At 40.7% G+C, this 12,880-nt stretch overlaps 1 protein-coding gene across 5 annotated transcripts in view; it reads left to right on the top strand.

Annotated features, from left to right (window-relative positions):
* Positions 1-12,880, top strand: part of usp54a (ubiquitin specific peptidase 54a) — a 104,827-nt gene that overhangs the window by 22,206 nt on the left and 69,741 nt on the right. For 4 of the 5 annotated variants that reach the window (XM_045700767.2, XM_045700766.2, XM_014154022.3 and 1 more), the window contains exon 2: positions 555-656. The gene's annotated coding sequence lies outside the window, so the exon portion shown is untranslated. Of the gene's footprint in view, positions 1-554; positions 657-8,447; positions 8,779-12,880 lie in introns of those variants that run through there. The other variant, XM_014154024.3, reaches the window with a different exon arrangement.

Genomic DNA, 12,880 nt, shown 5'->3' with positions numbered 1-12,880 from the left:
AGGAAGGGGAGACATTTTTCTCAGCTAGACTTCGTCCTTAATTTAACATTACTAAATGCTTACTGTGTATTTGAAAATCGAGAAACACACCAAAAGAGCCATGAAACAAACACCCTTCAAAATGTATAAAACCGTGTCCCGTGTGGCTCAGTTGGTTGAACATGGCACTTACAACGCCAGGGTTGTGGATTTGATTCCCACGGAGGACCAGGACAAAATGTATGCACTCACTACTGTAAGTCGCTTTGGATAAGAACGTCTGCTAAATGACTAAAATGTACAAATGTAAAATACATGTTAGAACTGTTCCCAAAGTTCCCTTTATACTGAAGTACAGCATGAATTCTTCATCTTATATACTTGTGTATCTCAGCTCTTGTAGAGGTAATGTAAACAGACTCATTGTATGGGGAGCCCTGTCAAGTTCAGTGTGTTTCCTCTTTCCTGGCAGCCTCGCTGAGTGTCTGTCTCTTTAATAGGTGTACGGAGGGGAGGTGGGAGGGGCTTCCTGAGGAAACAGGTATGTGCTGACAGGGATGATGTCATTATTTCAGTGTCACCTGGGAAGACCTACGTCGTAGCGGCTCCACTATCACACCTCACAGCTGGTAGAGAGACCGGAGTGCAGATGCCTCCCAGGCGGCACGTTGATATAAGTAAGTACAGAAAAGAGCTGTCTGTTATTGAAACTGCACTTTTGTCAAGGTAAGGGGTTGTCTTACACCCGGGAAAGCCTGTTTCACAAGTAGCTTAGCTCCTGCGTAGCAGGTGTGACAGGATGGGAGCGAAGCATCACTGAGCAGCAGACATCACAGACTGTATGTTTCTCCGCCAGTAATCCCTTGTGGGGCATGAATAGTGTATTTTTGGGGAAAGCATATTTTAGTCATAAGTATAGATGTGATGACTACAGCTGTCTCCTGAATAAGTAACTGAATGCTAATGTGAGAAGCCACAACCTTATTTAAAAATATTCTTTGCTAGTTTAATTCAGCAATAATGATCGAGAGGGTGTGGTATATGGCCAATACACCACGGCTAAAGGCTGTTCTTACGCACAACCCCCTGAGGTGCCTTATTGCTATTATAAACTGGATACAAACAGTAACAGTATAAAGTAGAACAGTAAAAATGAATGTGCTGTCATACCTGTTCAGCCAATCAGCATTCAGGGCTTGAATCACCCAGTTTATAATGTCCTTTATGCCATGTCATTGTTGAATACTCCTTTCTCATTGGCTTGAAGGAGATTCTAGAGTGTGCATTATTTCCTGTAATGCACGGTGTAGTTGCACAGTAGAATTCAATGGCTATAGTTCATTTTTACGTTTTGAAAAGCTTTTGAAAGTGAAAGTCGAATTGAAAACAGTATTGGTATTATTGAATTCGATTTTCATAATAGCAAGCTATGATGGTTTGGTTAGCTAAACTAGCAAGTTGTTTGTTTACCATGGAAACTACTGTAGCTATCTAGTAAACTTGCTAGCTACTTCAGTGCATGTTGACCTCATTTCTACCTGCAAATTAACACATTTCTAGCATCAGTGCATGGGCCAGCTGCATTATTCACCATGCTCCCAGCTCAGTCCACTGGGCTTCATCCAAGGACTATTTGCATATTAGTAAATGTATGAAACCGTGGGAGCCAAGCAATTTCTTCCCCAATCTCAACGTTGAAAACTTTGGGTTGAGAGACGCCTCCTGAATCTATTGCCCCATTATTGTGGTGAATATGGTCATATATCTTTTCCTGACATTTAGATACAGAGAAAAAAACTAAGACACTAGGCAACTTCCCCTTCAAAAAGTGCCTCATGGGAAACTTTGAAAGATAGTCTCTCAGTCTGTGTGACTCAAATGACTAAGAAGGTGTGTTAGGCAAAACAGTCCTAGGAAACCTCTTAAAATGATAAGGTACCTGTTAGAAGGGCGAGGCTTTTACTTAATAGGTGTGTTGTCTAACCAATAGCCTCAGGGTGGTATGACTGAGAACAGCCCCAGGGTGTGTGTGTGTTTAGGTACTATCATAGGACACTGTGAGTAAACAGTATCTCAGCCAAGGTGGCTGACTAAGAGCTAGGTCGGATGATGTCATTCAGGAAGTGGAGTCAGTGGACACAGTGAAATAAGGTACTGCACTGTAAGTCTACTGTACCATATGGCCTGTCACAGAGTCATGTGACACATATCTCAATTACTCTTCTTTGTTTGGAACACTTGAGAGAAGTTAAGTTGCTCTAAAAGCAGAACTAGGATGAGACATTTTACCGTCAAATTACGAAGTCCCCTGATTTGTGTTTCCACACTTTGTTACTATTCATAATTTTGAATGTCCTTCTTATGCTCAAGTATTAGATTATTATGACACCAAAGGTTCTGTATTTTTGTTATTACATAGAGGCATATGAGCCTTTCAAGTATGATATGTTAACTGGAACAAACTTATACAGCATAAAAACAATCTTACTCTGTCTCGCTCTCCCAGAAACATACACACGCACACAAACACATATTTATCGAAAAAGCAAAACAAAACCCTTATTAATTGGTCTGGATGTGGACCCCCCCCCCCCCCCCCCCCTTTGTTAGCTGGCTGAGTGAAGGCCTTTGGAGAAGAGGAAACTCATGTTTGAGCAGAACGCCGGTGCATTGTTACGGGGCTAATGCTTTGTTTTCAAATAACAGCTTTTGTCTTCTGAATGAATGGCCTGTTGTGAGAAAGTGTTCTAATTCCCGAATCAAAGCTTGACACAACTTGTAGATTGAGTCCCTTTTTATTTTTTTTATTGAAGTAATCAATGTCTTTTCTTGGAGTAGGGCCATCTTCTCTGTAACAGTTCTTATAGGACACCCAGTAGCATTCACGTGGTACACTTTGTTTTCTAGGTTGCGTTTGTGATATTCTCTGGCCTTTATTTCATTCGGGTGCAGATTACAGGCTGTGCTGCAGCTTTCAAAAGTGTTTATTTGATCCTAGTGATGGATGCGGATGAAGAGTTGGAGCAGGCACCTGTTGCACTGAAAATTAGCTGGAAAGGGATCAAAAATGGACCAATCCTCTCAAAGTACAAGCTCCCAACAAAGGAGGAAAGCTTAGAACAGAGCCCAATAGGCCTTTTCTTGATGATCACGTTGAGTCACACAATTGTGGTATTTCAATCATATTGTTGTGTTTTTCTCAGAGAACTGTATAAAAAAATGTGACACACAAAGTAGCCTAACGTGACTTATTATGGATCAGATTGTGCTGTGCTCCTAATGCTAACACGGACTTCCTTAGATTAACTCCATGTATTTTCTCATTAGGGTTTGAATTATTTTGTCCTCCTTTCACATCACAGCTACAGCTTTCTATAGTATGTGGTGCTATGGAATTGTAGCAGGGAGTGTGTAGGCAGTCAAACACAGTATTTGTTGACTTAACACGATTACTGCCTTTAACAATGTGTTTACCTAAGCTTCTCCTTATGTGAAGTTCCACAAATGTCCCTTGCGATAAGTACTACCTCATGTGTTGTATGGTGGTGCGTGGAACTTTTCTCCCTGTATTAAAAAGTTTAATTTCCCCCACAATCCCTCCCCGCCCTATCATTTTACAAGTAAAGCCTCACACCCTGAGGGTTCACACAACTATTCATCCGCCAATATAAAGTTTAACGTTGGCCGGTCTCTCTCCTCCCTTCCTTCCTCTGTGGAATTTACTGAAAATCCTCCACCTATTTGTTCATATACAGTTTCGTGTGAAAACTGTTTCCAGTCATGTTGTGTGAATCAACTCACGCTGTTATGACAGTCTCGTCTCAGAGTTCAAAGTCGCGTTATGGTCTCTCTCTGGATTGGACATTTGCCACCTTTGATCCAACTACTGTTGGATTAAAGATATCACAGTTTGGCTGTGTGCCACTAACACCATAACACAGTCACAAAGCTTGATCAGAGTTAAAGGCCCAGTGCAGTTAAAAACTTGATTTCCTGTGTTTTATATACATTTCCAATCTATGAGGTTGGAATAATAGTTAGAAATTGTGAAAATCATGATAATACACTTTTAGTGTAAGAGTTGTTTGAAAAGAATGGCTGACATTTCAGCCTGTTTCGGTGGAATGGAGTTTTTGCCTGCCTGGTGACATCACCAGATGCTAAATTAGTTAAACCATTACAGTATAAAATCTGTCTGGGGGGGGGGGGGGGGGGTTCTACTAAACTATATGGAATTGCTTTAAGAAGGTCATTTTGGATTTTGAATTTTAAGACCCGTTGAACAATCTTTTTTTATTTATTTGGCCATACTGCTATTAGCCTATACAAACGCATACAAACGCAACAGATTCACTACATGGAACAACATATAGTCCCCCCAAAAAAATCTCAAGGAAAAAGTATAAGAAAGATTACACTTTTAAAATGTTTTTATAGTTTATTATTATTATTATTTTTTTTACATGTATTCAAACCCTTTATTTTTGGAACTAAACAGTCTCCATATATACAGTTGAGGTAGGAAGTTTACATACACCTTAGCCAAATACATTTAAACTCCGTTTTTCACAATTTAATCCAAGTAAAAATTCCCTGTCTTAGGTCAGTTAGGATCACTACTTTATTTTAAGAATGTGAAATGTCAGAATAATTGTAGCGGGAATGATTTATTTCAGCTTTTTTTTATTTTATCACATTCCCAGTGGGTCAGAAGTTTACATACATTCAATTCGTATTTGGTAGCATTGTCTTTAAATTGTTTAACTTGGGTCAAACGTTTCAGGTAACCTTCCACAAGCTTCCCACAATAAGTTGGGTGAATTTTGGCCCATTCCTCCTGACAGAGCTGGTGTAACTGAGTCAGGTTTGTAGGCCTCCTTGCTCGCACACACTTTTTTAGTTCTGCCCACCAATTTTCTATAGGATTGAGGTCAGGGCTTTGTGATGGCCACTCCAATACCTTGACTTTGTTGTCCTTAAGCCATTTTGCCACAACTTTGGAAGTATGCTTGGGGTCATTGTCCATTTGGAAGACCCATTTGCGACCAAGCTTTAACTTCCTGACTGATGTCTTGAGATGTTGCTTCAATATATCCTCATCATTGTTCATCCTCATGAGGCCATCTATTTTGTGAAGTGCACCAGTCCCTCCTGCAGAAAAGCACCCCCACAACATGATGCTGCCAGCCCCGTGCTTCACGGTTGGGATGGTGTTCTTCGGCTTGCAAGCCTCCCCCTTTTTCCTCCAAACATAATGATGGTCATTATGGCCAAACAGTTCTATTTTTGTTTCATTAGACCAGAGGACATTTAAAAAAAAAAGTACGATCTTTGTCCCCATGTGCAGTTCCAAACCATAGTCTGGCTTTTTTATGGCGGTTTTGGAGCAGTGGCTTCTTCCTTGCTGAGCGGCCTTTCAGGTTATGTCGATATAGGACTCGTTTTACTGTGGATATAGATACTTTTGTACCTGTTTCCTCCAGCATCTTCACAAGGTCCTTTGCTGTTGTTCTGGGATTGATTTGCACTTTTCGGCCACCAAAGAACGTTCATCTCTAGGAGACAGAACGCGTCTCCTTCCTGAGTGGTATGACGGCTGCGTGGTCCCATGGTGTTTATATTTGTGTACTATTGTTTGTACAGATGAACGTGGTACCTTCAGACATTTGGAAATTGCTCCCAAGGATGAACCAGACTTGTGGAGGTCTACAATTTTTTTCTGAGGTCTTGGCTGATTTCTTTAGATTTTCCCATGATGTCAAGCAAAGAGGCACTGAGTTTGAAGGTAGGCCTTGAAATACATCCACAGGTACACCTCCAATTGACTCAAATGATGTCAATTGGCCTATCAGAAGCTTCTAAAGCCATGACATCATTTTCTGGAATTTTCCAAGCTGTTTAAAGGCACAGTCAACTTAATGTTTGTAAACTTCTGACCCACTGGAATTGTGATACAGTGAATTATAAGTGAAATAATCTGTCTGTAAACAATTGTTGGAAAAATGACTTGTGTTATGCACAAAGTAGATGTCCTAAACGACTTGCCAAAACTATAGTTTGTTAACAAGAAATTTGTGGAGTGGTTGAAAAATGAGTTTTAATGAATCCAACGTAAGTGTATGTAAACTTCCGACTTTTTTCACCTGGTGCTGGGGGAACTTCAGACGAGTCTTGTGAGACCTGTGGGCATCCTAGATCAAAACAACTGACATGTTCGTGAGAGCAGTGGTGGAAAAAGTACTCAATTGTCGTACTTGAGTAAAGGTAAAGATACCTTAAAAGAAAATGACTCAAGTGAAAATCAAAGTCACGCAGTAAAATCCTACTTGAGTAAAAGTCTAAAAGTATTTGGTTTTAAATATACTTAAGTATCAGAAGTACATTTAATTGCTAAAATATACTTAAGTATCAAAAGTAAAAGTAATTGTGTAAGTCATTTCATATTCCTTATATTAAGCAAACCAGACAGCACCATTTTCTTGTTTTTAAAATTTACGGATAGCCAGGGGCACGCTCCAACACTCACACATAATTTACAAATGAAGCATGTATTTAGTGAGTCCACCAGATCAGAGGGGCGGCAGGTAGCCTAGTGATTAGAGCGTTGGGCCAGTAACCGAAAGGTTGCTGGATCGAATCCCAGAGCTGTCAAGGTAAAAAATATGTTGTTCTGCCCCTGAACGAGGCAGTTTTTGTAAATAAGAATTTGTTCTTTACTGACTTGCTTAGTTAAATAAAGGTTAAATAAATAAAAAATATAATAAATGGTCTCTTGATAAGTGTGTGAATCAAACCATTTTCATGTCCAGCTAAGCATTCAAAATATAACGAGTACTTTTGGGTGTTAGGGAAACTATATGGAGTAAAAAGTACATTTTCTTTAGGAATGTAGTGAAGTAAAAGTTGTAAAAAATATCAATAGTAAAGTATAGATACCCCAAACAACGACTTAGGTAGTACTTACAAGCATCGTTACTAAAGTTCTTTACACCACTACGTGAGAGTCTCACCTTTCCAGACGAGTAGTCCAAACTATTCAGACGCTACAGACAGAAGTTGGCAGATCGGCTATACCGACTTCAGACGAGTCCCAAGACGCTTGTGGGGGTCGTAGAGCAAAACGGAGAACCCTATCATATTCGTGAGAGTCTCATCTTTCCATAGAGGGGTCATAATTAGACAAGTTTTTATATACTTTTTTAAAACCCACAAGCTTAACCGGGTAGCCAGCTGCACCAATGTGTCGCAGGAAACACAATTCAACTCACAACCGAAGTTAGCCTGCAGGCGCCCGGCCCGCCACAAGCAGTTGCTAGAGCCCCGGCCAAACCCTCCCCTAACCCAGCCGACGCTGGGCCAATTGTGCGCCACCCTATGGGACTCCCGGTCATGGCCAGTTGCGATGCAGTGCCTTAGACCGCTGCACCACTCGGGAGGCCATTTAGACAAGTTTTTTTATTCTAGTTGGCTACAACTCCAAGGCATGCATAACTCCCTCAATGCTGATTGCTGAAATATCTGTTCTAATATAGGGGCCAGTTAGTTGCCATCTATTGATTTTGACATGTGATGGCTCTAATCATTACTGAAGTCAATAGCGTACCCTCCATACCATCTACTGAATATACAGTAGGTCTGTGGCTGGTTAATGTCACCATCCAGACAAATTCAAAATGCGTATGGTGAAGCTCATAATATTTGAGTGCTCACCCAGGTCCTACAGAGGGTAGTGTGTACGGCCCGGTACATCACTGGGGCCAAGCTTCCTGCCATCCAGGACCTCTATACCAGGCGGTGTCAGAGGAAGGCCCTAAAAATGGTCAGACTCCAGCCACCCTAGTCATAGACTGTTCTCTCTGCTACCACACGGCAAGCTGCAGCGGAGCGCCAAGTCTAGGTCCAAGAGGCTTCTAAGTAGCTTCTAACCCCAAGCCATAAGACTCCTGAACAGCTAATCAATTGGCTCCCCAGACTATGTGCCCCCCCCCCCCCCATTCTCTGTTATTATCTATGCATAGTCACTTAAATAACTCTACCTACATGTACATATTCCCTCGACTAACCGGGCCCCCACACATTGACTCTGTATCGGTACCCCCTGTATATAGTCTCACTATTGTTATTTTACTGGTACTCTTTAATTACTTGTTCCTTTTATTTCTTATTCTTATTCATGTTTTTTAAACTGCATTGTTGGTTAGAGGCTTGTAAGTAAGCATTTCACTGCAAGGTCTACACCTGTTGTATTCTGCACATGTGACTAATGAAATGTAATTTGATTAGAAATATTTATTTTAGTTACTCTATTGCATGATTACTAACATTATTCCATGTCAAATTATTCTCTAGCCTATTTCAAAGTCGATGAGGCTACATATAATTACACCTTCCTCCCACTATTAACATCGTATAGTCATTATTAAGCTACTCAGTATGACCATTATCACAGCAGAACACTGCTAAACTGAGTAATCTTTTTTTCTGTACAGAATGTTTCGCGCTACGGTCTGCGCGGTCGAGTACCATCAAACATGCAAAAAGTCTCGTCTCTGTTTCTCAAACGCCCCCTCCACTGTGATTTTATTTGGGAGACTGCCTGTCGTTGTTTCGGTCGGCAGGTAATGGCGCCACCCCTCCCCCCACCCAGCTTCCAACCCAGCACAGTCTCACAGAGCACGTTATGAAGAATTCAATGCCTGCTGAAATTGGTGTGCGGATTTTTTGGGGGTTTGAGAATCCTGCAGCTGAAGCGAAGGTTACTACCGTAGGCTATCCGGAAACATTTTCCCGAATGAAAAGGTGAGTTGTTCGTGCTACTATTTTAGTGTGTTTTGATCTGTTGTTTTGAAAATACATGTACATACATTGGGTTAAGATGTTGTTATTACACAGAACCGTTACTTTCGTACAACTTTACAGTCTTTATTTTGAGTTTTTAGGAATAATTATCAGAGGTTTGTCGATGTGGTGCCAACTAGAGGCAGGGGAAACACTGAGTAGAAGTTTTAGCCCTTGCGCATTGTCTGTGACTAACGGTATATAGAGCTGTTGAATTGAGGCACGGGATGCTGCATTGCTCGGGAATCTGTTCATTGTTCTCTGGGAGTTGAGTTGACTGACGAGATGCTTTAAACTTCACTCGCGAGAACGGTTTAACAGCAATGTTATATGTATCCGTTCATGTATCCATCTTTGTTCACATTGGAATGTCTCACACCGCGAAACGTTACAATGTATCGGTGCGATTCATGCAACAACATAAAAACATAACGTTCAAAGTAGGTTATTCGAATGAATGAATGGGGACTTCCGGTAAACTACCCAACGTTTGATTGTGCCATTACACAGGTAGAACTCTGGTAATATGGTGAAATATAACGTTTATCTCCAAAATAAACTTTTACCTACGAAATAACAGAATAGCAGACACGACTAAATTTGAGTTCGCTATACGCTATATGTTTTGACGCACCTGCTCTTCAGGCTACTTGATTTGTCTTTGGTGGTTGGAATGAGGACAGTATATTTGGTTTGTTTTCATTATTTTAATTTGATATTATACTGACTCTCCTGGCTAACAGCTGTCTTTGCTGCATTGCATAGTGTATTCGCATGTAACGTTTGACATAAATGTGTGTGATTGAGAAATTGAAACTAATATTCTATTGTTCAATTAAAATTAGTGTATTAGATTGATAAGGGTTACATGGACCATAGTTTAATCAAAATAGCCTTATTCATTTTTCTCTTCATTATGTGATAATTATCATGTTGTAAATTAGTGTGATCATGAGTCATGATGATTCATATTTTGTTAGGCTATTGCTATACATGTTGACCAGTCATCTCTTCACAAATACTTGTTATAGAGACAGATTCACTATCATTGGACTTCAGAACATCAGTCAAATGAACTGATTTCACCATTACCAGACCGGTCTGCTTCACACTGGGTTCACCTCCAGGACTAATGGACCTTGTTAACACGGTGCCCATGACAGTCCAGGACTCGCTGCACTATGGCCCACCCACTGTTGTGGTGGGGTGATGGTCTGTGTGTCATTGTAGGGAAGTGGTGTATTGACATACTAATGGCGTGTACAACGTTCCTTTTGGTGAAACCATAGGCTAACTCTTCTTTCATAAGCTTTAAACTCAATCAAATGTATAATCTGTGAGTGCAACTGTTGCATCAGGTGTCTGGATTATTGTCTGAGAATAATGGAAGGAATTTGGTTGACTCATAATGACATCACCAGGTCATGTCCTGTGAAAGGCTGGGTGGATTTTTTGTTGTTGCCATATTGCTCATGTACACAAATTTCATATCAGAAGTGCTAATGGGGTAGGGGCTAGGGGTTGGTTTGGTATAAGAATTTGGCGTCTCTGGGGCAAGGCGTGTCTGTGGGTTTTGGCCGAAAGCAGTCAAGGCTCATTAACACATACGGCCAACATCACAGCATCTCTCTCTCTCTCTCTCTCTCGCTCTCTCTTTCTCGCTCTCGCTCTCGCTCTCTCTTTCTCGCTCTCGCTCTCGCTCTCTCTTTCTCGCTCTCGCTCTCACTCTCGCTCTCGCTCTCTCTTTCTCGCTCTCTCGCTCTCGCTCTCTCTCTCTCTCTCTCTCGCTCTCTCTTTCTCTCTCTCTCTCGCTCTCTCTTTCTCGCTCTCTTTCTCTCGCTCTCTCGCTCTCTCTCTCGCTCTCTCTCTCTCTCTCTCTCTCTCTCTCTCTCTCTCTCTCTCTCTCTCTCTCTCTCTCTCTTATATATTCCTGGTCATTGAAGGACACAATATAGGCCTACCATTTGTGACTGAAATGGTTCATATGGGATTTCCCAAAGATCATAGTTATTGGTGGAGTTCTATAAGAACCTTTTATTGTGTAATAGCAATCATATCGGTCATGGTAACACAGGTAAGATTACTTCCACACAGTGTTTTTGCTTATTGGGATCCCATAGCAATGACAATTTTCTGTGCTGTAGGTCTTATGTTATTGATGTTTAGGCAGGCAGCAGAGGAGTTTTTAATCCAAGCTAAAAGGCAGAGGCTAGCTGTAAACACAGAAGATGCCAATTTTTGACTTAGTTTATGTTATCCCCGCTGCATTTTTATTCGCCCTATGCGGGTTCAGAAATGGCTCGGGGTTAGAAAAGCAAATGTAAAATAATTACGACTGGGAATCTATCACTTAGGCCTATGTGCAAATAAACAATTATTTCAACAACAAAAAAAATACAAAAACATTGTATTTACACATTCATCATCAGCTCCTTTTGAAGTGTGGCTCCCAATGGAACAAGTGATGTAGGGCTGCCTTGGAAGTGTGTTTTAGTAACGTTACTGCCTCAGCTCCTGTGTTTGGGCTGTTGGGTTTCTGTTGACCTTACCACTCTTGTTTTATTGAGTTGATCCGAAGTTGTGTTATCCCATCCTAATCAAATCAAAGTTTATTGGTCTCGTACACAGATTTGCAGATGTTAACGAAGGTGAAGCTAGTTCCAACAGTGCAGTAATACAAAAAATGTAAGAAATATCAGAACAAGAAATGTCAGAGTCCGGAATATATACACTACATGGCCAAAAGTCTGTGGACACCCCTTCAAATTAATGGATTCGGCTAGTTCAGCCACACCCGTTGCTAACAGGTGTATAAAATCGAGCATACAGCCATGCAATTTCCATAGACAAACATTAGGAGTAGAATGGCGTGTACTGAAGAGCTCAGTGACTTTTAACGTGGCACCGTCATAGGTTGCCACCTTTCCAACAAGTCAGTTTGTCAAATTTCTGCCCTGCTAGAGCTGCCCTTGTCAACTGTAATTTATGAAGTGGAAACATCTAGGAGCAACAATGGCTCAGCCACAAAGTGGTAGGCCACACAAGCTTTTTTTAGTCGAGCAGTCTAAAGTATATATATATATATATAATGTATGTATTCTGTTATGGCACGTGAGACACCTGTCTGATTCACACCTATCTCAGTGGACTAATCCATTGCGGCCAGGGGGATGGCACACCAGTATCATCAGTAGTACATTTACCATTAATTCCCATAATTTCTAATCTACAATGTTTGTTTGGTTAAGGTAATTTCTGTTAATGTGTTCAATATATTATTATTTCAGTATTTTATCATTGTCATTGTCGGAGTGGACACGTTGTTTGCAGACCACACAACCTAGGTTACACTTGTGAGGAACACATTTTGGTTTATTTCAATGTTGCAAGTTTTCTAGCAGGAGCTTCAGGCCTGACCCAAGTTAATAGTGATACAATGTTTAAAGTTCCTTGCAGACAGACCATGCGTAGCCAATGTGATTTATAGGATATTCATTTTTATCAGGATATTTTCTACCTGCAGGCTGCAATGTTTTTATTTGTTGGCTTTAGGTAGGCTATTTTTACATAGTTGGCAATGGAAGTTACTTTTAGAATTTTGATTAACCACATGATAATGATTTTGAGATACAAAGGCATTATTATAAATGAAATTAAACTGTTCCATGAAAATGTGCATATAAAAATCATAACTGGCACTCAGATCGGTAGAAATGGTAAGATAAATTGGCACTCCGAATGGAAAAGGTTGTTAATCTGCGAAGGCCAGCAGCAGCGGGAGGAAGAGGGTCGGGAGCAGTTTTCTTTTTTTCTGGTTATGTTATCTTGATCTCTGGCTCCCTCGAGTCATTTGTGTGTCTTAATTATTTAGTCACAGTGTGCTTAAAGCATCAGACAAGCTCAGTAGCCTACATATAGTTGATTTTATTATAACACACATGGTGTAGGGAAAAAGACATGTTTAAAAATGTCGACCAATCGATTGGTCGAAAGAACAGATAACTAGTTCAACAAAGATTTGTTTTAGTTGGGGACAGCCCAGGTGTGTATAAACAGTATGGAC

This window comes from Salmo salar, chromosome 18 (assembly GCF_965601325.2).
Source record: "Salmo salar chromosome 18, fSalSal1, whole genome shotgun sequence".
In the NCBI taxonomy this organism is placed as follows: Eukaryota; Metazoa; Chordata; class Actinopteri; order Salmoniformes; family Salmonidae; genus Salmo; species Salmo salar.
Note: the sequence above shows the minus strand (reverse complement) of the source record. Positions and strands in the feature narration are given on the sequence as shown.